General features: G+C 47.1%; 31 non-coding genes across 31 annotated transcripts; all 31 read left to right on the top strand.

Moving 5' to 3' along the window:
• The first annotated feature begins 1,351 nt into the window (after positions 1–1,351).
• Positions 1,352–1,423, top strand: TRNAP-AGG (transfer RNA proline (anticodon AGG)). The gene has a single exon. It is a non-coding gene; the product is annotated as a tRNA-Pro (tRNA).
• Positions 1,424–1,808: 385 nt separating this feature from the next.
• Positions 1,809–1,881, top strand: TRNAV-AAC (transfer RNA valine (anticodon AAC)). Its single transcript has one exon. It is a non-coding gene; the product is annotated as a tRNA-Val (tRNA).
• Positions 1,882–2,174: 293 nt separating this feature from the next.
• On the top strand, positions 2,175–2,286 carry TRNAL-CAA (transfer RNA leucine (anticodon CAA)). Its single transcript has 2 exons — positions 2,175–2,212; positions 2,241–2,286. It is a non-coding gene; the product is annotated as a tRNA-Leu (tRNA).
• Positions 2,287–4,144: 1,858 nt separating this feature from the next.
• TRNAP-AGG (transfer RNA proline (anticodon AGG)) lies at positions 4,145–4,216 on the top strand. The gene has a single exon. It is a non-coding gene; the product is annotated as a tRNA-Pro (tRNA).
• Positions 4,217–4,601: 385 nt separating this feature from the next.
• On the top strand, positions 4,602–4,674 carry TRNAV-AAC (transfer RNA valine (anticodon AAC)). The gene has a single exon. It is a non-coding gene; the product is annotated as a tRNA-Val (tRNA).
• Positions 4,675–4,967: 293 nt separating this feature from the next.
• On the top strand, positions 4,968–5,079 carry TRNAL-CAA (transfer RNA leucine (anticodon CAA)). Its single transcript has 2 exons — positions 4,968–5,005; positions 5,034–5,079. It is a non-coding gene; the product is annotated as a tRNA-Leu (tRNA).
• A 1,858-nt stretch (positions 5,080–6,937) lies between these two features.
• On the top strand, positions 6,938–7,009 carry TRNAP-AGG (transfer RNA proline (anticodon AGG)). Its single transcript has one exon. It is a non-coding gene; the product is annotated as a tRNA-Pro (tRNA).
• Positions 7,010–7,394: 385 nt separating this feature from the next.
• TRNAV-AAC (transfer RNA valine (anticodon AAC)) lies at positions 7,395–7,467 on the top strand. Its single transcript has one exon. It is a non-coding gene; the product is annotated as a tRNA-Val (tRNA).
• A 293-nt stretch (positions 7,468–7,760) lies between these two features.
• Positions 7,761–7,872, top strand: TRNAL-CAA (transfer RNA leucine (anticodon CAA)). The gene is made up of 2 exons: positions 7,761–7,798; positions 7,827–7,872. It is a non-coding gene; the product is annotated as a tRNA-Leu (tRNA).
• Positions 7,873–9,730: 1,858 nt separating this feature from the next.
• On the top strand, positions 9,731–9,802 carry TRNAP-AGG (transfer RNA proline (anticodon AGG)). Its single transcript has one exon. It is a non-coding gene; the product is annotated as a tRNA-Pro (tRNA).
• Positions 9,803–10,187: 385 nt separating this feature from the next.
• TRNAV-AAC (transfer RNA valine (anticodon AAC)) lies at positions 10,188–10,260 on the top strand. The gene has a single exon. It is a non-coding gene; the product is annotated as a tRNA-Val (tRNA).
• Positions 10,261–10,553: 293 nt separating this feature from the next.
• TRNAL-CAA (transfer RNA leucine (anticodon CAA)) lies at positions 10,554–10,665 on the top strand. The gene is made up of 2 exons: positions 10,554–10,591; positions 10,620–10,665. It is a non-coding gene; the product is annotated as a tRNA-Leu (tRNA).
• A 1,858-nt stretch (positions 10,666–12,523) lies between these two features.
• TRNAP-AGG (transfer RNA proline (anticodon AGG)) lies at positions 12,524–12,595 on the top strand. Its single transcript has one exon. It is a non-coding gene; the product is annotated as a tRNA-Pro (tRNA).
• Positions 12,596–12,980: 385 nt separating this feature from the next.
• Positions 12,981–13,053, top strand: TRNAV-AAC (transfer RNA valine (anticodon AAC)). The gene has a single exon. It is a non-coding gene; the product is annotated as a tRNA-Val (tRNA).
• A 293-nt stretch (positions 13,054–13,346) lies between these two features.
• Positions 13,347–13,458, top strand: TRNAL-CAA (transfer RNA leucine (anticodon CAA)). Its single transcript has 2 exons — positions 13,347–13,384; positions 13,413–13,458. It is a non-coding gene; the product is annotated as a tRNA-Leu (tRNA).
• A 1,858-nt stretch (positions 13,459–15,316) lies between these two features.
• Positions 15,317–15,388, top strand: TRNAP-AGG (transfer RNA proline (anticodon AGG)). Its single transcript has one exon. It is a non-coding gene; the product is annotated as a tRNA-Pro (tRNA).
• Positions 15,389–15,773: 385 nt separating this feature from the next.
• TRNAV-AAC (transfer RNA valine (anticodon AAC)) lies at positions 15,774–15,846 on the top strand. The gene has a single exon. It is a non-coding gene; the product is annotated as a tRNA-Val (tRNA).
• Positions 15,847–16,139: 293 nt separating this feature from the next.
• On the top strand, positions 16,140–16,251 carry TRNAL-CAA (transfer RNA leucine (anticodon CAA)). Its single transcript has 2 exons — positions 16,140–16,177; positions 16,206–16,251. It is a non-coding gene; the product is annotated as a tRNA-Leu (tRNA).
• A 1,858-nt stretch (positions 16,252–18,109) lies between these two features.
• Positions 18,110–18,181, top strand: TRNAP-AGG (transfer RNA proline (anticodon AGG)). Its single transcript has one exon. It is a non-coding gene; the product is annotated as a tRNA-Pro (tRNA).
• A 385-nt stretch (positions 18,182–18,566) lies between these two features.
• TRNAV-AAC (transfer RNA valine (anticodon AAC)) lies at positions 18,567–18,639 on the top strand. The gene has a single exon. It is a non-coding gene; the product is annotated as a tRNA-Val (tRNA).
• Positions 18,640–18,932: 293 nt separating this feature from the next.
• On the top strand, positions 18,933–19,044 carry TRNAL-CAA (transfer RNA leucine (anticodon CAA)). The gene is made up of 2 exons: positions 18,933–18,970; positions 18,999–19,044. It is a non-coding gene; the product is annotated as a tRNA-Leu (tRNA).
• Positions 19,045–20,902: 1,858 nt separating this feature from the next.
• TRNAP-AGG (transfer RNA proline (anticodon AGG)) lies at positions 20,903–20,974 on the top strand. Its single transcript has one exon. It is a non-coding gene; the product is annotated as a tRNA-Pro (tRNA).
• A 385-nt stretch (positions 20,975–21,359) lies between these two features.
• On the top strand, positions 21,360–21,432 carry TRNAV-AAC (transfer RNA valine (anticodon AAC)). Its single transcript has one exon. It is a non-coding gene; the product is annotated as a tRNA-Val (tRNA).
• Positions 21,433–21,725: 293 nt separating this feature from the next.
• Positions 21,726–21,837, top strand: TRNAL-CAA (transfer RNA leucine (anticodon CAA)). Its single transcript has 2 exons — positions 21,726–21,763; positions 21,792–21,837. It is a non-coding gene; the product is annotated as a tRNA-Leu (tRNA).
• A 1,858-nt stretch (positions 21,838–23,695) lies between these two features.
• On the top strand, positions 23,696–23,767 carry TRNAP-AGG (transfer RNA proline (anticodon AGG)). The gene has a single exon. It is a non-coding gene; the product is annotated as a tRNA-Pro (tRNA).
• Positions 23,768–24,152: 385 nt separating this feature from the next.
• TRNAV-AAC (transfer RNA valine (anticodon AAC)) lies at positions 24,153–24,225 on the top strand. Its single transcript has one exon. It is a non-coding gene; the product is annotated as a tRNA-Val (tRNA).
• A 293-nt stretch (positions 24,226–24,518) lies between these two features.
• Positions 24,519–24,630, top strand: TRNAL-CAA (transfer RNA leucine (anticodon CAA)). The gene is made up of 2 exons: positions 24,519–24,556; positions 24,585–24,630. It is a non-coding gene; the product is annotated as a tRNA-Leu (tRNA).
• Positions 24,631–25,561: 931 nt separating this feature from the next.
• Positions 25,562–25,633, top strand: TRNAP-UGG (transfer RNA proline (anticodon UGG)). The gene has a single exon. It is a non-coding gene; the product is annotated as a tRNA-Pro (tRNA).
• A 384-nt stretch (positions 25,634–26,017) lies between these two features.
• Positions 26,018–26,090, top strand: TRNAV-UAC (transfer RNA valine (anticodon UAC)). Its single transcript has one exon. It is a non-coding gene; the product is annotated as a tRNA-Val (tRNA).
• Positions 26,091–26,496: 406 nt separating this feature from the next.
• On the top strand, positions 26,497–26,568 carry TRNAP-AGG (transfer RNA proline (anticodon AGG)). The gene has a single exon. It is a non-coding gene; the product is annotated as a tRNA-Pro (tRNA).
• Positions 26,569–26,953: 385 nt separating this feature from the next.
• On the top strand, positions 26,954–27,026 carry TRNAV-AAC (transfer RNA valine (anticodon AAC)). Its single transcript has one exon. It is a non-coding gene; the product is annotated as a tRNA-Val (tRNA).
• The last annotated feature ends 120 nt before the right edge of the window (positions 27,027–27,146 follow it).

The raw sequence follows: 27,146 nt of genomic DNA, 5'->3' as shown, positions 1-27,146 counted from the left end.
CAGCCACTCTGGGTCTCCCAGGTGAATGTTTCAGGCCTGTGAGCCACTCATATAAATCTCGCCTGATCGAGCCTGATCGAGCGCTGAGCGAGCGCGTTTGAATGCAAATATCAAACACCACTTTCTCAGGTGCAAGAAATGGTGGGCCCTTCATTGCTTCTGGTGTGGAAGTCTATGGAGCAAGGGTCCAGGACTTGCAGAGGAGTACAAGTGCCAGAAAGTGGTTGCTGTTCTCATCTGTGCCTTTTTACTGCTCACTGGCCGATAGGAGATTGGCTGCCCCCTTCCTTGCTGGAAAGAAAAAACAACAACTTGAGAGAAAACATGACTTTGTGTGGCTCACTTATAGGGAGACGAGCCAAATAGCCCTGCTATTTTCTGAAAGACGCTTCAGTAATTGTTCAAAATGTATCTTGGCCACTCAGGCTCGTTGGTCTAGGGGTATGATTCTCGCTTTGGGTGCGAGAGGTCCTGGGTTCAAATCCCGGACGAGCCCATCCTGTGGAAGTTTTCAGGCTGCTTGTCATATAGGAGCCTTTCTTCTTTTCAATGCTATAAGACGCTGTGTATGTCGAGAAGGTTCCTTACCCTGCACGCTATTTTCCACTTTTGACATGATAAAGGAGTGCAGGACTTCGTTGCAACTGCTTTTCTGGGCTGGACCAGCAGTGTAGGAACATTACATGCAAAGTGTTTTTCTAGTGTCATTTCAGGATATGGTTTCCAAATCGCCTCTTGGAAAAAAAGTGGTCCTCATTCCTGTCTTCCAAAGAAAGAGAGACCGGGTAAGGAGAGCCCAACTTTGAGCTTCAAGGACGTTGGCCTTTAGTCTGTGCATTCCAACCCAATACATGCCAACAAGATTCCTGAGGTGGTGTCTGTTTCTGTAGTGTAGTGGTTATCACGTTCGCCTTACACGCGAAAGGTCGAGACCGGGCAGAAACAGCAGCTTGCTGTTTTTCACAGTGTTTGCATTTACTGGCTCACTTTATAGGAAAGCTGAGATAATAGAGGCTGTCTATTCCTCACCAGCCTGACGTAGTGTGCTCCAGAGATCTCAGTGACAGCTCGAAAAGAGAAGTGACGATAGCTTGCGCCATTCGCTTGCTCGCACTTTGCTCTGTAGGGTGGGCCTACTTCATGAAAGCAAGGCATGAGAGCAGAAATGCTTCTCTTGTCCTCACCACGAGCAGACACTTAAAGCAAACAAACTGTCTGAAGGACAGAGGCTTTTTAATTTCTTGTTTGATGACGGTCATGAAAAAGACAGCAATCATATTGCAGAACAGAGCAGCATGTACTGGCTAGCTGCCACTAACCCCTGGAGCTGTGTCAGAGGTGACTCTTGCGTGGCTCGTTGGTCTAGGGGTATGATTCTCGCTTAGGGTGCGAGAGGTCCCGGGTTCAAATCCCGGACGAGCCCTTTTTAGAGGTAAACATACAAACCCTACTAAAATTGCACTATGCCTGACTATTTCTCGTTATACTGGGTGCATTGTTGCACAACATATTTCTAACCTCAGAAGAAAAATGGATCACCATGCTTTATCTGCCTACCTGCTTAGTCTCAGTGTGTCCCAGGTGATGCTTTCCCAAGCTGTACTCGCTGGCATTTAGGCATCAGATATTTGCCTGTCGATGCCTGCACAAGTGAGTTTTGAATACGTCTAATTGCAAGCATGTTGGATGATATCTCTGAGGTTTTCACACTTGTTCTGCACATTCTGAGCCGCTGCTGATACAGCAGAATAGAAGTAGGGTGAAGGCTTGAGAGAAACTTTCCTCTAACAGTAGAAAGCACCAAGGTAGTTTCTGTAGTGTAGTGGTCATCACGTTCGCCTAACACGCGAAAGGTCCACGGTTTGAGACCGGGCAGAAACACTGTGCATTGGATGCTTTTTTTGTGCACACTCTAAAACCTTATTATCTCAATGCAATTTTAAGAAGAGGTGGTCTTTGGACACAGTGAGCCGTGAGAAAATTTCTTTACCTTTGCAGACGAAACAAAGTTATCTCCATCGATCATCTGGGGGTTGTTCTTGGGCCTATTTTTATTTTATTTAAGCTATGTTGTATTGTTGGGGCCTTTACACCTGTGACATTGCTGTGAACGTTGTAAGTGGAAACGTTGGCAGGTGCAGACAGAAGAGTCAGAACTAAGCACACCCTGAGCCGTCAGGATGGCCGAGTGGTCTAAGGCGCCAGACTCAAGAGAGCTTGATCTTCAGTGATGCTGAGCCTTCTGGTCTCCTCATGGAGGCGTGGGTTCAAATCCCACTTCTGACAGGTCCCTTTTACACCCTTAAGTCTTCCTAATTTTTGCAGTGCATTCCCCAGACACACCACAATATTTGCAGGAACCTGTAGTAAATAAAGAGAAATCCACCAGGCTGGGCCCTCAATCACAATTCCATGTATTTCTGAAAGGGACACCTCAGGCACACCTTCCATTACGTTTGCACTCCATCACAGTAACTGCCATGCTGGGTTTCGAAATAAGCATTTGATCCCATCATTTGTTGTGAGGCTCTCCTGCCACCTTTTGGGCAGAGAAGGCAGTGTTCCTGGAACAACACAGGCAGACATGTTCAACAGGGCTTCCTGGTTATGTGGGAGGAGCAGATTGCCAATGGTCTCCCCTTGCAAATTCTAATTTACATAAGGAAGACAGAGAGGTAGCTGGGAGTAGGCACTACACACGGACATTGCACTCCCTCTTGTGATTTGCAGCCAATTCTAGATTGAGTCGGAGGAAAGGAGGAGACTCGCCCAACAATGGCCATACTGGGAAGTCAGCCACTCTGGGTCTCCCAGGTGAATGTTTCAGGCTTGTGAGCCACTCATATACATCTCGCCTGATCGAGCCTGATCGAGCGCTGAGCGAGCGCGTTTGAATGCAAATATCAAACACCACTTTCTCAGGTGCAAGAAATGGTGGGCCCTTCATTGCTTCTGGTGTGGAAGTCTATGGAGCAAGGGTCCAGGACTTGCAGAGGAGTACAAGTGCCAGAAAGTGGTTGCTGTTCTCATCTGTGCCGTTTTACTGCTCACTGGCCGATAGGAGATTGGCTGCCCCCTTCCTTGCTGGAGTGAAAAAACAACAACTTGAGAGAAAACATGACTTTGTGTGGCTCACTTATAGGGAGACGAGCCAAATAGCCCTGCTATTTTCTGAAAGACGCTTCAGTAATTGTTCAAAATGTATCTTGGCCACTCAGGCTCGTTGGTCTAGGGGTATGATTCTCGCTTTGGGTGCGAGAGGTCCTGGGTTCAAATCCCGGACGAGCCCATCCTGTGGAAGTTTTCAGGCTGCTTGTCATATAGGAGCCTTTCTTCTTTTCAATGCTATAAGACGCTGTGTATGTCGAGAAGGTTCCTTACCCTGCACGCTATTTTCCACTTTTGACATGATAAAGGAGTGCAGGACTTCGTTGCAACTGCTTTTCTGGGCTGGACCAGCAGTGTAGGAACATTACATGCAAAGTGTTTTTCTAGTGTCATTTCAGGATATGGTTTCCAAATCGCCTCTTGGAAAAAAAGTGGTCCTCATTCCTGTCTTCCAAAGAAAGAGAGACCGGGTAAGGAGAGCCCAACTTTGAGCTTCAAGGACGTTGGCCTTTAGTCTGTGCATTCCAACCCAATACATGCCAACAAGATTCCTGAGGTGGTGTCTGTTTCTGTAGTGTAGTGGTTATCACGTTCGCCTTACACGCGAAAGGTCGAGACCGGGCAGAAACAGCAGCTTGCTGTTTTTCACAGTGTTTGCATTTACTGGCTCACTTTATAGGAAAGCTGAGATAATAGAGGCTGTCTATTCCTCACCAGCCTGACGTAGTGTGCTCCAGAGATCTCAGTGACAGCTCGAAAAGAGAAGTGACGATAGCTTGCGCCATTCGCTTGCTCGCACTTTGCTCTGTAGGGTGGGCCTACTTCATGAAAGCAAGGCATGAGAGCAGAAATGCTTCTCTTGTCCTCACCACGAGCAGACACTTAAAGCAAACAAACTGTCTGAAGGACAGAGGCTTTTTAATCTCTTGTTTGATGACGGTCATGAAAAAGACAGCAATCATAATGCAGAACAGAGCAGCATGTACTGGCTAGCTGCCACTAACCCCTGGAGCTGTGTAAGAGGTGACTCTTGCGTGGCTCGTTGGTCTAGGGGTATGATTCTCGCTTAGGGTGCGAGAGGTCCCGGGTTCAAATCCCGGACGAGCCCTTTTTAGAGGTAAACATACAAACCCTACTAAAATTGCACTATGCCTGACTATTTCTCGTTATACTGGGTGCATTGTTGCACAACATATTTCCAACCTCAGAAGAAAAATGGATCACCATGCTTTATCTGCCTACCTGCTTAGTCTCAGTGTGTCCCAGGTGATGCTTTCCCAAGCTGTACTCGCTGGCATTTAGGCATCAGATATTTGCCTGTCGATGCCTGCACAAGTGAGTTTTGAATACGTCTAATTGCAAGCATGTTGGATGATATCTCTGAGGTTTTCACACTTGTTCTGCACATTCTGAGCCGCTGCTGATACAGCAGAATAGAAGTAGGGTGAAGGCTTGAGAGAAACTTTCCTCTAACAGTAGAAAGCACCAAGGTAGTTTCTGTAGTGTAGTGGTCATCACGTTCGCCTAACACGCGAAAGGTCCCCGGTTCGAGACCGGGCAGAAACACTGTGCATTGGATGCTTTTTTTGTGCACACTCTAAAACCTTATTATCTCAATGCAAGTTTAAGAAGAGGTGGTCTTTGGACACAGTGAGCCGTGAGAAAATTTCTTTACCTTTGCAGACGAAACAAAGTTATCTCCATCGATCATCTGGGGGTTGTTCTTGGGCCTATTTTTATTTTATTTAAGCTATGTTGTATTGTTGGGGCCTTTACACCTGTGACATTGCTGTGAACGTTGTAAGTGGAAACGTTGGCAGGTGCAGACAGAAGAGTCAGAACTAAGCACACCCTGAGCCGTCAGGATGGCCGAGTGGTCTAAGGCGCCAGACTCAAGAGAGCTTGATCTTCAGTGATGCTGAGCCTTCTGGTCTCCTCATGGAGGCGTGGGTTCAAATCCCACTTCTGACAGGTCCCTTTTACACCCTTAAGTCTTCCTAATTTTTGCAGTGCATTCCCCAGACACACCACAATATTTGCAGGAACCTGTACTAAATAAAGAGAAATCCACCAGGCTGGGCCCTCATTCACAATTCCATGTATTTCTGAAAGGGACACCTCAGGCACACCTTCCATTACATTTGCACTCCATCACAGTAACTGCCATGCTGGGTTTCGAAATAAGCATTTGATCCCATCATTTGTTGTGAGGCTCTCCTGCCACCTTTTGGGCAGAGAAGGCAGTGTTTCTGGAACAACACAGGCAGACATGTTCAACAGGGCTTCCTGGTTATGTGGGAGGAGCAGATTGCCAATGGTCCCCCCATGCAAATTCTAATTTACATAAGGAAGACAGAGAGGTAGCTGGGAGTAGGCACTACACACGGACATTGCACTCCCTCTTGTGATTTGCAGCCAATTCTAGATTGAGTCGGAGGAAAGGAGGAGACTCGCCCAACAATGGCCATACTGGGAAGTCAGCCACTCTGGGTCTCCCAGGTGAATGTTTCAGGCTTGTGAGCCACTCATATACATCTCGCCTGATCGAGCCTAATCGAGCGCTGAGCGAGCGCGTTTGAATGCAAATATCAAACACCACTTTCTCAGGTGCAAGAAATGGTGGGCCCTTCATTGCTTCTGGTGTGGAAGTCTATGGAGCAAGGGTCCAGGACTTGCAGAGGAGTACAAGTGCCAGAAAGTGGTTGCTGTTCTCATCTGTGCCGTTTTACTGCTCACTGGCCGATAGGAGATTGGCTGCCCCCTTCCTTGCTGGAGTGAAAAAACAACAACTTGAGAGAAAACATGACTTTGTGTGGCTCACTTATAGGGAGACGAGCCAAATAGCCCTGCTATTTTCTGAAAGACGCTTCAGTAATTGTTCAAAATGTATCTTGGCCACTCAGGCTCGTTGGTCTAGGGGTATGATTCTCGCTTTGGGTGCGAGAGGTCCTGGGTTCAAATCCCGGACGAGCCCATCCTGTGGAAGTTTTCAGGCTGCTTGTCATATAGGAGCCTTTCTTCTTTTCAATGCTATAAGACGCTGTGTATGTCGAGAAGGTTCCTTACCCTGCACGCTATTTTCCACTTTTGACATGATAAAGGAGTGCAGGACTTCGTTGCAACTGCTTTTCTGGGCTGGACCAGCAGTGTAGGAACATTACATGCAAAGTGTTTTTCTAGTGTCATTTCAGGATATGGTTTCCAAATCGCCTCTTGGAAAAAAAGTGGTCCTCATTCCTGTCTTCCAAAGAAAGAGAGACCGGGTAAGGAGAGCCCAACTTTGAGCTTCAAGGACGTTGGCCTTTAGTCTGTGCATTCCAACCCAATACATGCCAACAAGATTCCTGAGGTGGTGTCTGTTTCTGTAGTGTAGTGGTTATCACGTTCGCCTTACACGCGAAAGGTCGAGACCGGGCAGAAACAGCAGCTTGCTGTTTTTCACAGTGTTTGCATTTACTGGCTCACTTTATAGGAAAGCTGAGATAATAGAGGCTGTCTATTCCTCACCAGCCTGACGTAGTGTGCTCCAGAGATCTCAGTGACAGCTCGAAAAGAGAAGTGACGATAGCTTGCGCCATTCGCTTGCTCGCACTTTGCTCTGTAGGGTGGGCCTACTTCATGAAAGCAAGGCATGAGAGCAGAAATGCTTCTCTTGTCCTCACCACGAGCAGACACTTAAAGCAAACAAACTGTCTGAAGGACAGAGGCTTTTTAATTTCTTGTTTGATGACGGTCATGAAAAAGACAGCAATCATATTGCAGAACAGAGCAGCATGTACTGGCTAGCTGCCACTAACCCCTGGAGCTGTGTCAGAGGTGACTCTTGCGTGGCTCATTGGTCTAGGGGTATGATTCTCGCTTAGGGTGCGAGAGGTCCCGGGTTCAAATCCCGGACGAGCCCTTTTTAGAGGTAAACATACAAACCCTACTAAAATTGCACTATGCCTGACTATTTCTCGTTATACTGGGTGCATTGTTGCACAACATATTTCTAACCTCAGAAGAAAAATGGATCACCATGCTTTATCTGCCTACCTGCTTAGTCTCAGTGTGTCCCAGGTGATGCTTTCCCAAGCTGTACTCGCTGGCATTTAGGCATCAGATATTTGCCTGTCGATGCCTGCACAAGTGAGTTTTGAATACGTCTAATTGCAAGCATGTTGGATGATATCTCTGAGGTTTTCACACTTGTTCTGCACATTCTGAGCCGCTGCTGATACAGCAGAATAGAAGTAGGGTGAAGGCTTGAGAGAAACTTTCCTCTAACAGTAGAAAGCACCAAGGTAGTTTCTGTAGTGTAGTGGTCATCACGTTCGCCTAACACGCGAAAGGTCCACGGTTCGAGACCGGGCAGAAACACTGTGCATTGGATGCTTTTTTTGTGCACACTCTAAAACCTTATTATCTCAATGCAATTTTAAGAAGAGGTGGTCTTTGGACACAGTGAGCCGTGAGAAAATTTCTTTACCTTTGCAGACGAAACAAAGTTATCTCCATCGATCATCTGGGGGTTGTTCTTGGGCCTATTTTTATTTTATTTAAGCTATGTTGTATTGTTGGGGCCTTTACACCTGTGACATTGCTGTGAACGTTGTAAGTGGAAACGTTGGCAGGTGCAGACAGAAGAGTCAGAACTAAGCACACCCTGAGCCGTCAGGATGGCCGAGTGGTCTAAGGCGCCAGACTCAAGAGAGCTTGATCTTCAGTGATGCTGAGCCTTCTGGTCTCCTCATGGAGGCGTGGGTTCAAATCCCACTTCTGACAGGTCCCTTTTACACCCTTAAGTCTTCCTAATTTTTGCAGTGCATTCCCCAGACACACCACAATATTTGCAGGAACCTGTAGTAAATAAAGAGAAATCCACCAGGCTGGGCCCTCAATCACAATTCCATGTATTTCTGAAAGGGACACCTCAGGCACACCTTCCATTACATTTGCACTCCATCACAGTAACTGCCATGCTGGGTTTCGAAATAAGCATTTGATCCCATCATTTGTTGTGAGGCTCTCCTGCCACCTTTTGGGCAGAGAAGGCAGTGTTTCTGGAACAACACAGGCAGACATGTTCAACAGGGCTTCCTGGTTATGTGGGAGGAGCAGATTGCCAATGGTCCCCCCATGCAAATTCTAATTTACATAAGGAAGACAGAGAGGTAGCTGGGAGTAGGCACTACACACGGACATTGCACTCCCTCTTGTGATTTGCAGCCAATTCTAGATTGAGTCGGAGGAAAGGAGGAGACTCGCCCAACAATGGCCATACTGGGAAGTCAGCCACTCTGGGTCTCCCAGGTGAATGTTTCAGGCTTGTGAGCCACTCATATACATCTCGCCTGATCGAGCCTAATCGAGCGCTGAGCGAGCGCGTTTGAATGCAAATATCAAACACCACTTTCTCAGGTGCAAGAAATGGTGGGCCCTTCATTGCTTCTGGTGTGGAAGTCTATGGAGCAAGGGTCCAGGACTTGCAGAGGAGTACAAGTGCCAGAAAGTGGTTGCTGTTCTCATCTGTGCCGTTTTACTGCTCACTGGCCGATAGGAGATTGGCTGCCCCCTTCCTTGCTGGAGTGAAAAAACAACAACTTGAGAGAAAACATGACTTTGTGTGGCTCACTTATAGGGAGACGAGCCAAATAGCCCTGCTATTTTCTGAAAGACGCTTCAGTAATTGTTCAAAATGTATCTTGGCCACTCAGGCTCGTTGGTCTAGGGGTATGATTCTCGCTTTGGGTGCGAGAGGTCCTGGGTTCAAATCCCGGACGAGCCCATCCTGTGGAAGTTTTCAGGCTGCTTGTCATATAGGAGCCTTTCTTCTTTTCAATGCTATAAGACGCTGTGTATGTCGAGAAAGTTCCTTACCCTGCACGCTATTTTCCACTTTTGACATGATAAAGGAGTGCAGGACTTCGTTGCAACTGCTTTTCTGGGCTGGACCAGCAGTGTAGGAACATTACATGCAAAGTTTTTTTCTAGTGTCATTTCAGGATATGGTTTCCAAATCGCCTCTTGGAAAAAAAGTGGTCCTCATTCCTGTCTTCCAAAGAAAGAGAGACCGGGTAAGGAGAGCCCAACTTTGAGCTTCAAGGACGTTGGCCTTTAGTCTGTGCATTCCAACCCAATACATGCCAACAAGATTCCTGAGGTGGTGTCTGTTTCTGTAGTGTAGTGGTTATCACGTTCGCCTTACACGCGAAAGGTCGAGACCGGGCAGAAACAGCAGCTTGCTGTTTTTCACAGTGTTTGCATTTACTGGCTCACTTTATAGGAAAGCTGAGATAATAGAGGCTGTCTATTCCTCACCAGCCTGACGTAGTGTGCTCCAGAGATCTCAGTGACAGCTCGAAAAGAGAAGTGACGATAGCTTGCGCCATTCGCTTGCTCGCACTTTGCTCTGTAGGGTGGGCCTACTTCATGAAAGCAAGGCATGAGAGCAGAAATGCTTCTCTTGTCCTCACCACGAGCAGACACTTAAAGCAAACAAACTGTCTGAAGGACAGAGGCTTTTTAATTTCTTGTTTGATGACGGTCATGAAAAAGACAGCAATCATATTGCAGAACAGAGCAGCATGTACTGGCTAGCTGCCACTAACCCCTGGAGCTGTGTCAGAGGTGACTCTTGCGTGGCTCGTTGGTCTAGGGGTATGATTCTCGCTTAGGGTGCGAGAGGTCCCGGGTTCAAATCCCGGACGAGCCCTTTTTAGAGGTAAACATACAAACCCTACTAAAATTGCACTATGCCTGACTATTTCTCGTTATACTGGGTGCATTGTTGCACAACATATTTCTAACCTCAGAAGAAAAATGGATCACCATGCTTTATCTGCCTACCTGCTTAGTCTCAGTGTGTCCCAGGTGATGCTTTCCCAAGCTGTACTCGCTGGCATTTAGGCATCAGATATTTGCCTGTCGATGCCTGCACAAGTGAGTTTTGAATACGTCTAATTGCAAGCATGTTGGATGATATCTCTGAGGTTTTCACACTTGTTCTGCACATTCTGAGCCGCTGCTGATACAGCAGAATAGAAGTAGGGTGAAGGCTTGAGAGAAACTTTCCTCTAACAGTAGAAAGCACCAAGGTAGTTTCTGTAGTGTAGTGGTCATCACGTTCGCCTAACACGCGAAAGGTCCCCGGTTCGAGACCGGGCAGAAACACTGTGCATTGGATGCTTTTTTTGTGCACACTCTAAAACCTTATTATCTCAATGCAATTTTAAGAAGAGGTGGTCTTTGGACACAGTGAGCCGTGAGAAAATTTCTTTACCTTTGCAGACGAAACAAAGTTATCTCCATCGATCATCTGGGGGTTGTTCTTGGGCCTATTTTTATTTTATTTAAGCTATGTTGTATTGTTGGGGCCTTTACACCTGTGACATTGCTGTGAACGTTGTAAGTGGAAACGTTGGCAGGTGCAGACAGAAGAGTCAGAACTAAGCACACCCTGAGCCGTCAGGATGGCCGAGTGGTCTAAGGCGCCAGACTCAAGAGAGCTTGATCTTCAGTGATGCTGAGCCTTCTGGTCTCCTCATGGAGGCGTGGGTTCAAATCCCACTTCTGACAGGTCCCTTTTACACCCTTAAGTCTTCCTAATTTTTGCAGTGCATTCCCCAGACACACCACAATATTTGCAGGAACCTGTAGTAAATAAAGAGAAATCCACCAGGCTGGGCCCTCAATCACAATTCCATGTATTTCTGAAAGGGACACCTCAGGCACACCTTCCATTACATTTGCACTCCATCACAGTAACTGCCATGCTGGGTTTCGAAATAAGCATTTGATCCCATCATTTGTTGTGAGGCTCTCCTGCCACCTTTTGGGCAGAGAAGGCAGTGTTCCTGGAACAACACAGGCAGACATGTTCAACAGGGCTTCCTGGTTATGTGGGAGGAGCAGATTGCCAATGGTCTCCCCTTGCAAATTCTAATTTACATAAGGAAGACGGAGAGGTAGCTGGGAGTAGGCACTACACACGGACATTGCACTCCCTCTTGTGATTTGCAGCCAATTCTAGATTGAGTCGGAGGAAAGGAGGAGACTCGCCCAACAATGGCCATACTGGGAAGTCAGCCACTCTGGGTCTCCCAGGTGAATGTTTCAGGCCTGTGAGCCACTCATATAAATCTCGCCTGATCGAGCCTGATCGAGCGCTGAGCGAGCGCGTTTGAATGCAAATATCAAACACCACTTTCTCAGGTGCAAGAAATGGTGGGCCCTTCATTGCTTCTGGTGTGGAAGTCTATGGAGCAAGGGTCCAGGACTTGCAGAGGAGTACAAGTGCCAGAAAGTGGTTGCTGTTCTCATCTGTGCCTTTTTACTGCTCACTGGCCGATAGGAGATTGGCTGCCCCCTTCCTTGCTGGAAAGAAAAAACAACAACTTGAGAGAAAACATGACTTTGTGTGGCTCACTTATAGGGAGACGAGCCAAATAGCCCTGCTATTTTCTGAAAGACGCTTCAGTAATTGTTCAAAATGTATCTTGGCCACTCAGGCTCGTTGGTCTAGGGGTATGATTCTCGCTTTGGGTGCGAGAGGTCCTGGGTTCAAATCCCGGACGAGCCCATCCTGTGGAAGTTTTCAGGCTGCTTGTCATATAGGAGCCTTTCTTCTTTTCAATGCTATAAGACGCTGTGTATGTCGAGAAGGTTCCTTACCCTGCACGCTATTTTCCACTTTTGACATGATAAAGGAGTGCAGGACTTCGTTGCAACTGCTTTTCTGGGCTGGACCAGCAGTGTAGGAACATTACATGCAAAGTGTTTTTCTAGTGTCATTTCAGGATATGGTTTCCAAATCGCCTCTTGGAAAAAAAGTGGTCCTCATTCCTGTCTTCCAAAGAAAGAGAGACCGGGTAAGGAGAGCCCAACTTTGAGCTTCAAGGACGTTGGCCTTTAGTCTGTGCATTCCAACCCAATACATGCCAACAAGATTCCTGAGGTGGTGTCTGTTTCTGTAGTGTAGTGGTTATCACGTTCGCCTTACACGCGAAAGGTCGAGACCGGGCAGAAACAGCAGCTTGCTGTTTTTCACAGTGTTTGCATTTACTGGCTCACTTTATAGGAAAGCTGAGATAATAGAGGCTGTCTATTCCTCACCAGCCTGACGTAGTGTGCTCCAGAGATCTCAGTGACAGCTCGAAAAGAGAAGTGACGATAGCTTGCGCCATTCGCTTGCTCGCACTTTGCTCTGTAGGGTGGGCCTACTTCATGAAAGCAAGGCATGAGAGCAGAAATGCTTCTCTTGTCCTCACCACGAGCAGACACTTAAAGCAAACAAACTGTCTGAAGGACAGAGGCTTTTTAATTTCTTGTTTGATGACGGTCATGAAAAAGACAGCAATCATATTGCAGAACAGAGCAGCATGTACTGGCTAGCTGCCACTAACCCCTGGAGCTGTGTCAGAGGTGACTCTTGCGTGGCTCGTTGGTCTAGGGGTATGATTCTCGCTTAGGGTGCGAGAGGTCCCGGGTTCAAATCCCGGACGAGCCCTTTTTAGAGGTAAACATACAAACCCTACTAAAATTGCACTATGCCTGACTATTTCTCGTTATACTGGGTGCATTGTTGCACAACATATTTCTAACCTCAGAAGAAAAATGGATCACCATGCTTTATCTGCCTACCTGCTTAGTCTCAGTGGGTCCCAGGTGATGCTTTCCCAAGCTGTACTCGCTGGCATTTAGGCATCAGATATTTGCCTGTCGATGCCTGCACAAGTGAGTTTTGAATACGTCTAATTGCAAGCATGTTGGATGATATCTCTGAGGTTTTCACACTTGTTCTGCACATTCTGAGCCGCTGCTGATACAGCAGAATAGAAGTAGGGTGAAGGCTTGAGAGAAACTTTCCTCTAACAGTAGAAAGCACCAAGGTAGTTTCTGTAGTGTAGTGGTCATCACGTTTGCCTAACACGCGAAAGGTCCCCGGTTCGAGACCGGGCAGAAACACTGTGCATTGGATGCTTTTTTTGTGCACACTCTAAAACCTTATTATCTCAATGCAATTTTAAGAAGAGGTGGTCTTTGGACACAGTGAGCCGTGAGAAAATGTCTTTACCTTTGTAGACGAAACAAAGTTATCTCCATCGATCATCTGGGGGTTGTTCTTGGGCCTATTTTTATTTTATTTAAGCTATGTTGTATTGTTGGGGCCTTTACACCTGTGACATTGCTGTGAACGTTGTAAGTGGAAACGTTGGCAGGTGCAGACAGAAGAGTCAGAACTAAGCACACCCTTAGCCGTCAGGATGGCCGAGTGGTCTAAGGCGCCAGACTCAAGAGAGCTTGATCTTCAGTGATGCTGAGCCTTCTGGTCTCCTCATGGAGGCGTGGGTTCAAATCCCACTTCTGACAGGTCCCTTTTACACCCTTAAGTCTTCCTAATTTTTGCAGTGCATTCCCCAGACACACCACAATATTTGCAGGAACCTGTAGTAAATAAAGAGAAATCCACCAGGCTGGGCCCTCAATCACAATTCCATGTATTTCTGAAAGGGACACCTCAGGCACACCTTCCATTACATTTGCACTCCATCACAGTAACTGCCATGCTGGGTTTCGAAATAAGCATTTGATCCCATCATTTGTTGTGAGGCTCTCCTGCCACCTTTTGGGCAGAGAAGGCAGTGTTCCTGGAACAACACAGGCAGACATGTTCAACAGGGCTTCCTGGTTATGTGGGAGGAGCAGATTGCCAATGGTCTCCCCTTGCAAATTCTAATTTACATAAGGAAGACAGAGAGGTAGCTGGGAGTAGGCACTACACACGGACATTGCACTCCCTCTTGTGATTTGCAGCCAATTCTAGATTGAGTCGGAGGAAAGGAGGAGACTCGCCCAACAATGGCCATACTGGGAAGTCAGCCACTCTGGGTCTCCCAGGTGAATGTTTCAGGCCTGTGAGCCACTCATATAAATCTCGCCTGATCGAGCCTGATCGAGCGCTGAGCGAGCGCGTTTGAATGCAAATATCAAACACCACTTTCTCAGGTGCAAGAAATGGTGGGCCCTTCATTGCTTCTGGTGTGGAAGTCTATGGAGCAAGGGTCCAGGACTTGCAGAGGAGTACAAGTGCCAGAAAGTGGTTGCTGTTCTCATCTGTGCCTTTTTACTGCTCACTGGCCGATAGGAGATTGGCTGCCCCCTTCCTTGCTGGAAAGAAAAAACAACAACTTGAGAGAAAACATGACTTTGTGTGGCTCACTTATAGGGAGACGAGCCAAATAGCCCTGCTATTTTCTGAAAGACGCTTCAGTAATTGTTCAAAATGTATCTTGGCCACTCAGGCTCGTTGGTCTAGGGGTATGATTCTCGCTTTGGGTGCGAGAGGTCCTGGGTTCAAATCCCGGACGAGCCCATCCTGTGGAAGTTTTCAGGCTGCTTGTCATATAGGAGCCTTTCTTCTTTTCAATGCTATAAGACGCTGTGTATGTCGAGAAGGTTCCTTACCCTGCACGCTATTTTCCACTTTTGACATGATAAAGGAGTGCAGGACTTCGTTGCAACTGCTTTTCTGGGCTGGACCAGCAGTGTAGGAACATTACATGCAAAGTGTTTTTCTAGTGTCATTTCAGGATATGGTTTCCAAATCGCCTCTTGGAAAAAAAGTGGTCCTCATTCCTGTCTTCCAAAGAAAGAGAGACCGGGTAAGGAGAGCCCAACTTTGAGCTTCAAGGACGTTGGCCTTTAGTCTGTGCATTCCAACCCAATACATGCCAACAAGATTCCTGAGGTGGTGTCTGTTTCTGTAGTGTAGTGGTTATCACGTTCGCCTTACACGCGAAAGGTCGAGACCGGGCAGAAACAGCAGCTTGCTGTTTTTCACAGTGTTTGCATTTACTGGCTCACTTTATAGGAAAGCTGAGATAATAGAGGCTGTCTATTCCTCACCAGCCTGACGTAGTGTGCTCCAGAGATCTCAGTGACAGCTCGAAAAGAGAAGTGACGATAGCTTGCGCCATTCGCTTGCTCGCACTTTGCTCTGTAGGGTGGGCCTACTTCATGAAAGCAAGGCATGAGAGCAGAAATGCTTCTCTTGTCCTCACCACGAGCAGACACTTAAAGCAAACAAACTGTCTGAAGGACAGAGGCTTTTTAATTTCTTGTTTGATGACGGTCATGAAAAAGACAGCAATCATATTGCAGAACAGAGCAGCATGTACTGGCTAGCTGCCACTAACCCCTGGAGCTGTGTCAGAGGTGACTCTTGCGTGGCTCGTTGGTCTAGGGGTATGATTCTCGCTTAGGGTGCGAGAGGTCCCGGGTTCAAATCCCGGACGAGCCCTTTTTAGAGGTAAACATACAAACCCTACTAAAATTGCACTATGCCTGACTATTTCTCGTTATACTGGGTGCATTGTTGCACAACATATTTCTAACCTCAGAAGAAAAATGGATCACCATGCTTTATCTGCCTACCTGCTTAGTCTCAGTGTGTCCCAGGTGATGCTTTCCCAAGCTGTACTCGCTGGCATTTAGGCATCAGATATTTGCCTGTCGATGCCTGCACAAGTGAGTTTTGAATACGTCTAATTGCAAGCATGTTGGATGATATCTCTGAGGTTTTCACACTTGTTCTGCACATTCTGAGCCGCTGCTGATACAGCAGAATAGAAGTAGGGTGAAGGCTTGAGAGAAACTTTCCTCTAACAGTAGAAAGCACCAAGGTAGTTTCTGTAGTGTAGTGGTCATCACGTTCGCCTAACACGCGAAAGGTCCACGGTTTGAGACCGGGCAGAAACACTGTGCATTGGATGCTTTTTTTGTGCACACTCTAAAACCTTATTATCTCAATGCAATTTTAAGAAGAGGTGGTCTTTGGACACAGTGAGCCGTGAGAAAATTTCTTTACCTTTGCAGACGAAACAAAGTTATCTCCATCGATCATCTGGGGGTTGTTCTTGGGCCTATTTTTATTTTATTTAAGCTATGTTGTATTGTTGGGGCCTTTACACCTGTGACATTGCTGTGAACGTTGTAAGTGGAAACGTTGGCAGGTGCAGACAGAAGAGTCAGAACTAAGCACACCCTGAGCCGTCAGGATGGCCGAGTGGTCTAAGGCGCCAGACTCAAGAGAGCTTGATCTTCAGTGATGCTGAGCCTTCTGGTCTCCTCATGGAGGCGTGGGTTCAAATCCCACTTCTGACAGGTCCCTTTTACACCCTTAAGTCTTCCTAATTTTTGCAGTGCATTCCCCAGACACACCACAATATTTGCAGGAACCTGTAGTAAATAAAGAGAAATCCACCAGGCTGGGCCCTCAATCACAATTCCATGTATTTCTGAAAGGGACACCTCAGGCACACCTTCCATTACATTTGCACTCCATCACAGTAACTGCCATGCTGGGTTTCGAAATAAGCATTTGATCCCATCATTTGTTGTGAGGCTCTCCTGCCACCTTTTGGGCAGAGAAGGCAGTGTTCCTGGAACAACACAGGCAGACATGTTCAACAGGGCTTCCTGGTTATGTGGGAGGAGCAGATTGCCAATGGTCTCCCCTTGCAAATTCTAATTTACATAAGGAAGACAGAGAGGTAGCTGGGAGTAGGCACTACACACGGACATTGCACTCCCTCTTGTGATTTGCAGCCAATTCTAGATTGAGTCGGAGGAAAGGAGGAGACTCGCCCAACAATGGCCATACTGGGAAGTCAGCCACTCTGGGTCTCCCAGGTGAATGTTTCAGGCTTGTGAGCCACTCATATACATCTCGCCTGATCGAGCCTGATCGAGCGCTGAGCGAGCGCGTTTGAATGCAAATATCAAACACCACTTTCTCAGGTGCAAGAAATGGTGGGCCCTTCATTGCTTCTGGTGTGGAAGTCTATGGAGCAAGGGTCCAGGACTTGCAGAGGAGTACAAGTGCCAGAAAGTGGTTGCTGTTCTCATCTGTGCCGTTTTACTGCTCACTGGCCGATAGGAGATTGGCTGCCCCCTTCCTTGCTGGAGTGAAAAAACAACAACTTGAGAGAAAACATGACTTTGTGTGGCTCACTTATAGGGAGACGAGCCAAATAGCCCTGCTATTTTCTGAAAGACGCTTCAGTAATTGTTCAAAATGTATCTTGGCCACTCAGGCTCGTTGGTCTAGGGGTATGATTCTCGCTTTGGGTGCGAGAGGTCCTGGGTTCAAATCCCGGACGAGCCCATCCTGTGGAAGTTTTCAGGCTGCTTGTCATATAGGAGCCTTTCTTCTTTTCAATGCTATAAGACGCTGTGTATGTCGAGAAGGTTCCTTACCCTGCACGCTATTTTCCACTTTTGACATGATAAAGGAGTGCAGGACTTCGTTGCAACTGCTTTTCTGGGCTGGACCAGCAGTGTAGGAACATTACATGCAAAGTGTTTTTCTAGTGTCATTTCAGGATATGGTTTCCAAATCGCCTCTTGGAAAAAAAGTGGTCCTCATTCCTGTCTTCCAAAGAAAGAGAGACCGGGTAAGGAGAGCCCAACTTTGAGCTTCAAGGACGTTGGCCTTTAGTCTGTGCATTCCAACCCAATACATGCCAACAAGATTCCTGAGGTGGTGTCTGTTTCTGTAGTGTAGTGGTTATCACGTTCGCCTTACACGCGAAAGGTCGAGACCGGGCAGAAACAGCAGCTTGCTGTTTTTCACAGTGTTTGCATTTACTGGCTCACTTTATAGGAAAGCTGAGATAATAGAGGCTGTCTATTCCTCACCAGCCTGACGTAGTGTGCTCCAGAGATCTCAGTGACAGCTCGAAAAGAGAAGTGACGATAGCTTGCGCCATTCGCTTGCTCGCACTTTGCTCTGTAGGGTGGGCCTACTTCATGAAAGCAAGGCATGAGAGCAGAAATGCTTCTCTTGTCCTCACCACGAGCAGACACTTAAAGCAAACAAACTGTCTGAAGGACAGAGGCTTTTTAATCTCTTGTTTGATGACGGTCATGAAAAAGACAGCAATCATAATGCAGAACAGAGCAGCATGTACTGGCTAGCTGCCACTAACCCCTGGAGCTGTGTAAGAGGTGACTCTTGCGTGGCTCGTTGGTCTAGGGGTATGATTCTCGCTTAGGGTGCGAGAGGTCCCGGGTTCAAATCCCGGACGAGCCCTTTTTAGAGGTAAACATACAAACCCTACTAAAATTGCACTATGCCTGACTATTTCTCGTTATACTGGGTGCATTGTTGCACAACATATTTCCAACCTCAGAAGAAAAATGGATCACCATGCTTTATCTGCCTACCTGCTTAGTCTCAGTGTGTCCCAGGTGATGCTTTCCCAAGCTGTACTCGCTGGCATTTAGGCATCAGATATTTGCCTGTCGATGCCTGCACAAGTGAGTTTTGAATACGTCTAATTGCAAGCATGTTGGATGATATCTCTGAGGTTTTCACACTTGTTCTGCACATTCTGAGCCGCTGCTGATACAGCAGAATAGAAGTAGGGTGAAGGCTTGAGAGAAACTTTCCTCTAACAGTAGAAAGCACCAAGGTAGTTTCTGTAGTGTAGTGGTCATCACGTTCGCCTAACACGCGAAAGGTCCCCGGTTCGAGACCGGGCAGAAACACTGTGCATTGGATGCTTTTTTTGTGCACACTCTAAAACCTTATTATCTCAATGCAAGTTTAAGAAGAGGTGGTCTTTGGACACAGTGAGCCGTGAGAAAATTTCTTTACCTTTGCAGACGAAACAAAGTTATCTCCATCGATCATCTGGGGGTTGTTCTTGGGCCTATTTTTATTTTATTTAAGCTATGTTGTATTGTTGGGGCCTTTACACCTGTGACATTGCTGTGAACGTTGTAAGTGGAAACGTTGGCAGGTGCAGACAGAAGAGTCAGAACTAAGCACACCCTGAGCCGTCAGGATGGCCGAGTGGTCTAAGGCGCCAGACTCAAGAGAGCTTGATCTTCAGTGATGCTGAGCCTTCTGGTCTCCTCATGGAGGCGTGGGTTCAAATCCCACTTCTGACAGGTCCCTTTTACACCCTTAAGTCTTCCTAATTTTTGCAGTGCATTCCCCAGACACACCACAATATTTGCAGGAACCTGTACTAAATAAAGAGAAATCCACCAGGCTGGGCCCTCATTCACAATTCCATGTATTTCTGAAAGGGACACCTCAGGCACACCTTCCATTACATTTGCACTCCATCACAGTAACTGCCATGCTGGGTTTCGAAATAAGCATTTGATCCCATCATTTGTTGTGAGGCTCTCCTGCCACCTTTTGGGCAGAGAAGGCAGTGTTTCTGGAACAACACAGGCAGACATGTTCAACAGGGCTTCCTGGTTATGTGGGAGGAGCAGATTGCCAATGGTCCCCCCATGCAAATTCTAATTTACATAAGGAAGACAGAGAGGTAGCTGGGAGTAGGCACTACACACGGACATTGCACTCCCTCTTGTGATTTGCAGCCAATTCTAGATTGAGTCGGAGGAAAGGAGGAGACTCGCCCAACAATGGCCATACTGGGAAGTCAGCCACTCTGGGTCTCCCAGGTGAATGTTTCAGGCTTGTGAGCCACTCATATACATCTCGCCTGATCGAGCCTAATCGAGCGCTGAGCGAGCGCGTTTGAATGCAAATATCAAACACCACTTTCTCAGGTGCAAGAAATGGTGGGCCCTTCATTGCTTCTGGTGTGGAAGTCTATGGAGCAAGGGTCCAGGACTTGCAGAGGAGTACAAGTGCCAGAAAGTGGTTGCTGTTCTCATCTGTGCCGTTTTACTGCTCACTGGCCGATAGGAGATTGGCTGCCCCCTTCCTTGCTGGAGTGAAAAAACAACAACTTGAGAGAAAACATGACTTTGTGTGGCTCACTTATAGGGAGACGAGCCAAATAGCCCTGCTATTTTCTGAAAGACGCTTCAGTAATTGTTCAAAATGTATCTTGGCCACTCAGGCTCGTTGGTCTAGGGGTATGATTCTCGCTTTGGGTGCGAGAGGTCCTGGGTTCAAATCCCGGACGAGCCCATCCTGTGGAAGTTTTCAGGCTGCTTGTCATATAGGAGCCTTTCTTCTTTTCAATGCTATAAGACGCTGTGTATGTCGAGAAGGTTCCTTACCCTGCACGCTATTTTCCACTTTTGACATGATAAAGGAGTGCAGGACTTCGTTGCAACTGCTTTTCTGGGCTGGACCAGCAGTGTAGGAACATTACATGCAAAGTGTTTTTCTAGTGTCATTTCAGGATATGGTTTCCAAATCGCCTCTTGGAAAAAAAGTGGTCCTCATTCCTGTCTTCCAAAGAAAGAGAGACCGGGTAAGGAGAGCCCAACTTTGAGCTTCAAGGACGTTGGCCTTTAGTCTGTGCATTCCAACCCAATACATGCCAACAAGATTCCTGAGGTGGTGTCTGTTTCTGTAGTGTAGTGGTTATCACGTTCGCCTTACACGCGAAAGGTCGAGACCGGGCAGAAACAGCAGCTTGCTGTTTTTCACAGTGTTTGCATTTACTGGCTCACTTTATAGGAAAGCTGAGATAATAGAGGCTGTCTATTCCTCACCAGCCTGACGTAGTGTGCTCCAGAGATCTCAGTGACAGCTCGAAAAGAGAAGTGACGATAGCTTGCGCCATTCGCTTGCTCGCACTTTGCTCTGTAGGGTGGGCCTACTTCATGAAAGCAAGGCATGAGAGCAGAAATGCTTCTCTTGTCCTCACCACGAGCAGACACTTAAAGCAAACAAACTGTCTGAAGGACAGAGGCTTTTTAATTTCTTGTTTGATGACGGTCATGAAAAAGACAGCAATCATATTGCAGAACAGAGCAGCATGTACTGGCTAGCTGCCACTAACCCCTGGAGCTGTGTCAGAGGTGACTCTTGCGTGGCTCATTGGTCTAGGGGTATGATTCTCGCTTAGGGTGCGAGAGGTCCCGGGTTCAAATCCCGGACGAGCCCTTTTTAGAGGTAAACATACAAACCCTACTAAAATTGCACTATGCCTGACTATTTCTCGTTATACTGGGTGCATTGTTGCACAACATATTTCTAACCTCAGAAGAAAAATGGATCACCATGCTTTATCTGCCTACCTGCTTAGTCTCAGTGTGTCCCAGGTGATGCTTTCCCAAGCTGTACTCGCTGGCATTTAGGCATCAGATATTTGCCTGTCGATGCCTGCACAAGTGAGTTTTGAATACGTCTAATTGCAAGCATGTTGGATGATATCTCTGAGGTTTTCACACTTGTTCTGCACATTCTGAGCCGCTGCTGATACAGCAGAATAGAAGTAGGGTGAAGGCTTGAGAGAAACTTTCCTCTAACAGTAGAAAGCACCAAGGTAGTTTCTGTAGTGTAGTGGTCATCACGTTCGCCTAACACGCGAAAGGTCCACGGTTCGAGACCGGGCAGAAACACTGTGCATTGGATGCTTTTTTTGTGCACACTCTAAAACCTTATTATCTCAATGCAATTTTAAGAAGAGGTGGTCTTTGGACACAGTGAGCCGTGAGAAAATTTCTTTACCTTTGCAGACGAAACAAAGTTATCTCCATCGATCATCTGGGGGTTGTTCTTGGGCCTATTTTTATTTTATTTAAGCTATGTTGTATTGTTGGGGCCTTTACACCTGTGACATTGCTGTGAACGTTGTAAGTGGAAACGTTGGCAGGTGCAGACAGAAGAGTCAGAACTAAGCACACCCTGAGCCGTCAGGATGGCCGAGTGGTCTAAGGCGCCAGACTCAAGAGAGCTTGATCTTCAGTGATGCTGAGCCTTCTGGTCTCCTCATGGAGGCGTGGGTTCAAATCCCACTTCTGACAGGTCCCTTTTACACCCTTAAGTCTTCCTAATTTTTGCAGTGCATTCCCCAGACACACCACAATATTTGCAGGAACCTGTAGTAAATAAAGAGAAATCCACCAGGCTGGGCCCTCAATCACAATTCCATGTATTTCTGAAAGGGACACCTCAGGCACACCTTCCATTACATTTGCACTCCATCACAGTAACTGCCATGCTGGGTTTCGAAATAAGCATTTGATCCCATCATTTGTTGTGAGGCTCTCCTGCCACCTTTTGGGCAGAGAAGGCAGTGTTTCTGGAACAACACAGGCAGACATGTTCAACAGGGCTTCCTGGTTATGTGGGAGGAGCAGATTGCCAATGGTCCCCCCATGCAAATTCTAATTTACATAAGGAAGACAGAGAGGTAGCTGGGAGTAGGCACTACACACGGACATTGCACTCCCTCTTGTGATTTGCAGCCAATTCTAGATTGAGTCGGAGGAAAGGAGGAGACTCGCCCAACAATGGCCATACTGGGAAGTCAGCCACTCTGGGTCTCCCAGGTGAATGTTTCAGGCTTGTGAGCCACTCATATACATCTCGCCTGATCGAGCCTAATCGAGCGCTGAGCGAGCGCGTTTGAATGCAAATATCAAACACCACTTTCTCAGGTGCAAGAAATGGTGGGCCCTTCATTGCTTCTGGTGTGGAAGTCTATGGAGCAAGGGTCCAGGACTTGCAGAGGAGTACAAGTGCCAGAAAGTGGTTGCTGTTCTCATCTGTGCCGTTTTACTGCTCACTGGCCGATAGGAGATTGGCTGCCCCCTTCCTTGCTGGAGTGAAAAAACAACAACTTGAGAGAAAACATGACTTTGTGTGGCTCACTTATAGGGAGACGAGCCAAATAGCCCTGCTATTTTCTGAAAGACGCTTCAGTAATTGTTCAAAATGTATCTTGGCCACTCAGGCTCGTTGGTCTAGGGGTATGATTCTCGCTTTGGGTGCGAGAGGTCCTGGGTTCAAATCCCGGACGAGCCCATCCTGTGGAAGTTTTCAGGCTGCTTGTCATATAGGAGCCTTTCTTCTTTTCAATGCTATAAGACGCTGTGTATGTCGAGAAAGTTCCTTACCCTGCACGCTATTTTCCACTTTTGACATGATAAAGGAGTGCAGGACTTCGTTGCAACTGCTTTTCTGGGCTGGACCAGCAGTGTAGGAACATTACATGCAAAGTTTTTTTCTAGTGTCATTTCAGGATATGGTTTCCAAATCGCCTCTTGGAAAAAAAGTGGTCCTCATTCCTGTCTTCCAAAGAAAGAGAGACCGGGTAAGGAGAGCCCAACTTTGAGCTTCAAGGACGTTGGCCTTTAGTCTGTGCATTCCAACCCAATACATGCCAACAAGATTCCTGAGGTGGTGTCTGTTTCTGTAGTGTAGTGGTTATCACGTTCGCCTTACACGCGAAAGGTCGAGACCGGGCAGAAACAGCAGCTTGCTGTTTTTCACAGTGTTTGCATTTACTGGCTCACTTTATAGGAAAGCTGAGATAATAGAGGCTGTCTATTCCTCACCAGCCTGACGTAGTGTGCTCCAGAGATCTCAGTGACAGCTCGAAAAGAGAAGTGACGATAGCTTGCGCCATTCGCTTGCTCGCACTTTGCTCTGTAGGGTGGGCCTACTTCATGAAAGCAAGGCATGAGAGCAGAAATGCTTCTCTTGTCCTCACCACGAGCAGACACTTAAAGCAAACAAACTGTCTGAAGGACAGAGGCTTTTTAATTTCTTGTTTGATGACGGTCATGAAAAAGACAGCAATCATATTGCAGAACAGAGCAGCATGTACTGGCTAGCTGCCACTAACCCCTGGAGCTGTGTCAGAGGTGACTCTTGCGTGGCTCGTTGGTCTAGGGGTATGATTCTCGCTTAGGGTGCGAGAGGTCCCGGGTTCAAATCCCGGACGAGCCCTTTTTAGAGGTAAACATACAAACCCTACTAAAATTGCACTATGCCTGACTATTTCTCGTTATACTGGGTGCATTGTTGCACAACATATTTCTAACCTCAGAAGAAAAATGGATCACCATGCTTTATCTGCCTACCTGCTTAGTCTCAGTGTGTCCCAGGTGATGCTTTCCCAAGCTGTACTCGCTGGCATTTAGGCATCAGATATTTGCCTGTCGATGCCTGCACAAGTGAGTTTTGAATACGTCTAATTGCAAGCATGTTGGATGATATCTCTGAGGTTTTCACACTTGTTCTGCACATTCTGAGCCGCTGCTGATACAGCAGAATAGAAGTAGGGTGAAGGCTTGAGAGAAACTTTCCTCTAACAGTAGAAAGCACCAAGGTAGTTTCTGTAGTGTAGTGGTCATCACGTTCGCCTAACACGCGAAAGGTCCCCGGTTCGAGACCGGGCAGAAACACTGTGCATTGGATGCTTTTTTTGTGCACACTCTAAAACCTTATTATCTCAATGCAATTTTAAGAAGAGGTGGTCTTTGGACACAGTGAGCCGTGAGAAAATTTCTTTACCTTTGCAGACGAAACAAAGTTATCTCCATCGATCATCTGGGGGTTGTTCTTGGGCCTATTTTTATTTTATTTAAGCTATGTTGTATTGTTGGGGCCTTTACACCTGTGACATTGCTGTGAACGTTGTAAGTGGAAACGTTGGCAGGTGCAGACAGAAGAGTCAGAACTAAGCACACCCTGAGCCGTCAGGATGGCCGAGTGGTCTAAGGCGCCAGACTCAAGAGAGCTTGATCTTCAGTGATGCTGAGCCTTCTGGTCTCCTCATGGAGGCGTGGGTTCAAATCCCACTTCTGACAGGTCCCTTTTACACCCTTAAGTCTTCCTAATTTTTGCAGTGCATTCCCCAGACACACCACAATATTTGCAGGAACCTGTAGTAAATAAAGAGAAATCCACCAGGCTGGGCCCTCAATCACAATTCCATGTATTTCTGAAAGGGACACCTCAGGCACACCTTCCATTACATTTGCACTCCATCACAGTAACTGCCATGCTGGGTTTCGAAATAAGCATTTGATCCCATCATTTGTTGTGAGGCTCTCCTGCCACCTTTTGGGCAGAGAAGGCAGTGTTCCTGGAACAACACAGGCAGACATGTTCAACAGGGCTTCCTGGTTATGTGGGAGGAGCAGATTGCCAATGGTCTCCCCTTGCAAATTCTAATTTACATAAGGAAGACGGAGAGGTAGCTGGGAGTAGGCACTACACACGGACATTGCACTCCCTCTTGTGATTTGCAGCCAATTCTAGATTGAGTCGGAGGAAAGGAGGAGACTCGCCCAACAATGGCCATACTGGGAAGTCAGCCACTCTGGGTCTCCCAGGTGAATGTTTCAGGCCTGTGAGCCACTCATATAAATCTCGCCTGATCGAGCCTGATCGAGCGCTGAGCGAGCGCGTTTGAATGCAAATATCAAACACCACTTTCTCAGGTGCAAGAAATGGTGGGCCCTTCATTGCTTCTGGTGTGGAAGTCTATGGAGCAAGGGTCCAGGACTTGCAGAGGAGTACAAGTGCCAGAAAGTGGTTGCTGTTCTCATCTGTGCCTTTTTACTGCTCACTGGCCGATAGGAGATTGGCTGCCCCCTTCCTTGCTGGAAAGAAAAAACAACAACTTGAGAGAAAACATGACTTTGTGTGGCTCACTTATAGGGAGACGAGCCAAATAGCCCTGCTATTTTCTGAAAGACGCTTCAGTAATTGTTCAAAATGTATCTTGGCCACTCAGGCTCGTTGGTCTAGGGGTATGATTCTCGCTTTGGGTGCGAGAGGTCCCGGGTTCAAATCCCGGACGAGCCCATCCTGTGGAAGTTTTCAGGCTGCTTGTCATATAGGAGCCTTTCTTCTTTTCAATGCTATAAGACGCTGTGTATGTCGAGAAGGTTCCTTACCCTGCACGCTATTTTCCACTTTTGACATGATAAAGGAGTGCAGGACTTCGTTGCAACTGCTTTTCTGGGCTGGACCAGCAGTGTAGGAACATTACATGCAAAGTGTTTTTCTAGTGTCATTTCAGGATATGGTTTCCAAATCGCCTCTTGGAAAAAAAGTGGTCCTCATTCCTGTCTTCCAAAGAAAGAGAGACCGGGTAAGGAGAGCCCAACTTTGAGCTTCAAGGACGTTGGCCTTTAGTCTGTGCATTCCAACCCAATACATGCCAACAAGATTCCTGAGGTAGTGTCTGTTTCTGTAGTGTAGTGGTTATCACGTTCGCCTTACACGCGAAAGGTCCCTGGTTCGAGACCGGGCAGAAACAGCAGCTTGCTGTTTTTCACAGTGTTTGCATTTACTGGCTCACTTTATAGGAAAGCTGAGATAATAGAGGCTGTCTATTCCTCACCAGCCTGACGTAGTGTGCTCCAGAGATCTCAGTGACAGCTCGAAAAGAGAAGTGACGATAGCTTGCGCCATTCGCTTGCTCGCACTTTGCTCTGTAGGGTGGGCCTACTTCATGAAAGCAAGGCATGAGAGCAGAAATGCTTCTCTTGTCCTCACCACGAGCAGACACTTAAAGCAAACAAACTGTCTGAAGGACAGAGGCTTTTTAATCTCTTGTTTGATGACGGTCATGAAAAAGACAGCAATCATAATGCAGAACAGAGCAGCATGTACTGGCTAGCTGCCACTAACCCCTGGAGCTGTGTCAGAGGTGACTCTTGCGTGGCTCGTTGGTCTAGGGGTATGATTCTCGCTTAGGGTGCGAGAGGTCCCGGGTTCAAATCCCGGACGAGCCCTTTTTAGAGGTAAACATACAAACCCTACTAAAATTGCACTATGCCTGACTATTTCTCGTTATACTGGGTGCATTGTTGCACAACATATTTCCAACCTCAGAAGAAAAATGGATCACCATGCTTTATCTGCCTACCTGCTTAGTCTCAGTGTGTCCCAGGTGATGCTTTCCCAAGCTGTACTCGCTGGCATTTAGGCATCAGATATTTGCCTGTCGATGCCTGCACAAGTGAGTTTTGAATACGTCTAATTGCAAGCATGTTGGATGATATCTCTGAGGTTTTCACACTTGTTCTGCACATTCTGAGCCGCTGCTGATACAGCAGAATAGAAGTAGGGTGAAGGCTTGAGAGAAACTTTCCTCTAACAGTAGAAAGCACCAAGGTAGTTTCTGTAGTGTAGTGGTCATCACGTTCGCCTAACACGCGAAAGGTCCCCGGTTCGAGACCGGGCAGAAACACTGTGCATTGGATGCTTTTTTTGTGCACACTCTGAAACCTTATTATCTCAATGCAAGTTTAAGAAGAGGTGGTCTTTGGACACAGTGAGCCGTGAGAAAATTTCTTTACCTTTGCAGACG

The sequence above is a fragment of the Lissotriton vulgaris genome, chromosome 10 (genome assembly GCF_964263255.1).
Source record: "Lissotriton vulgaris chromosome 10, aLisVul1.2, whole genome shotgun sequence".
Classification (NCBI taxonomy): domain Eukaryota; kingdom Metazoa; phylum Chordata; class Amphibia; order Caudata; family Salamandridae; genus Lissotriton; species Lissotriton vulgaris.
The sequence above is the reverse complement of the archived record's forward strand: the minus strand, read 5'-3'. Positions and strand labels throughout refer to the sequence as shown.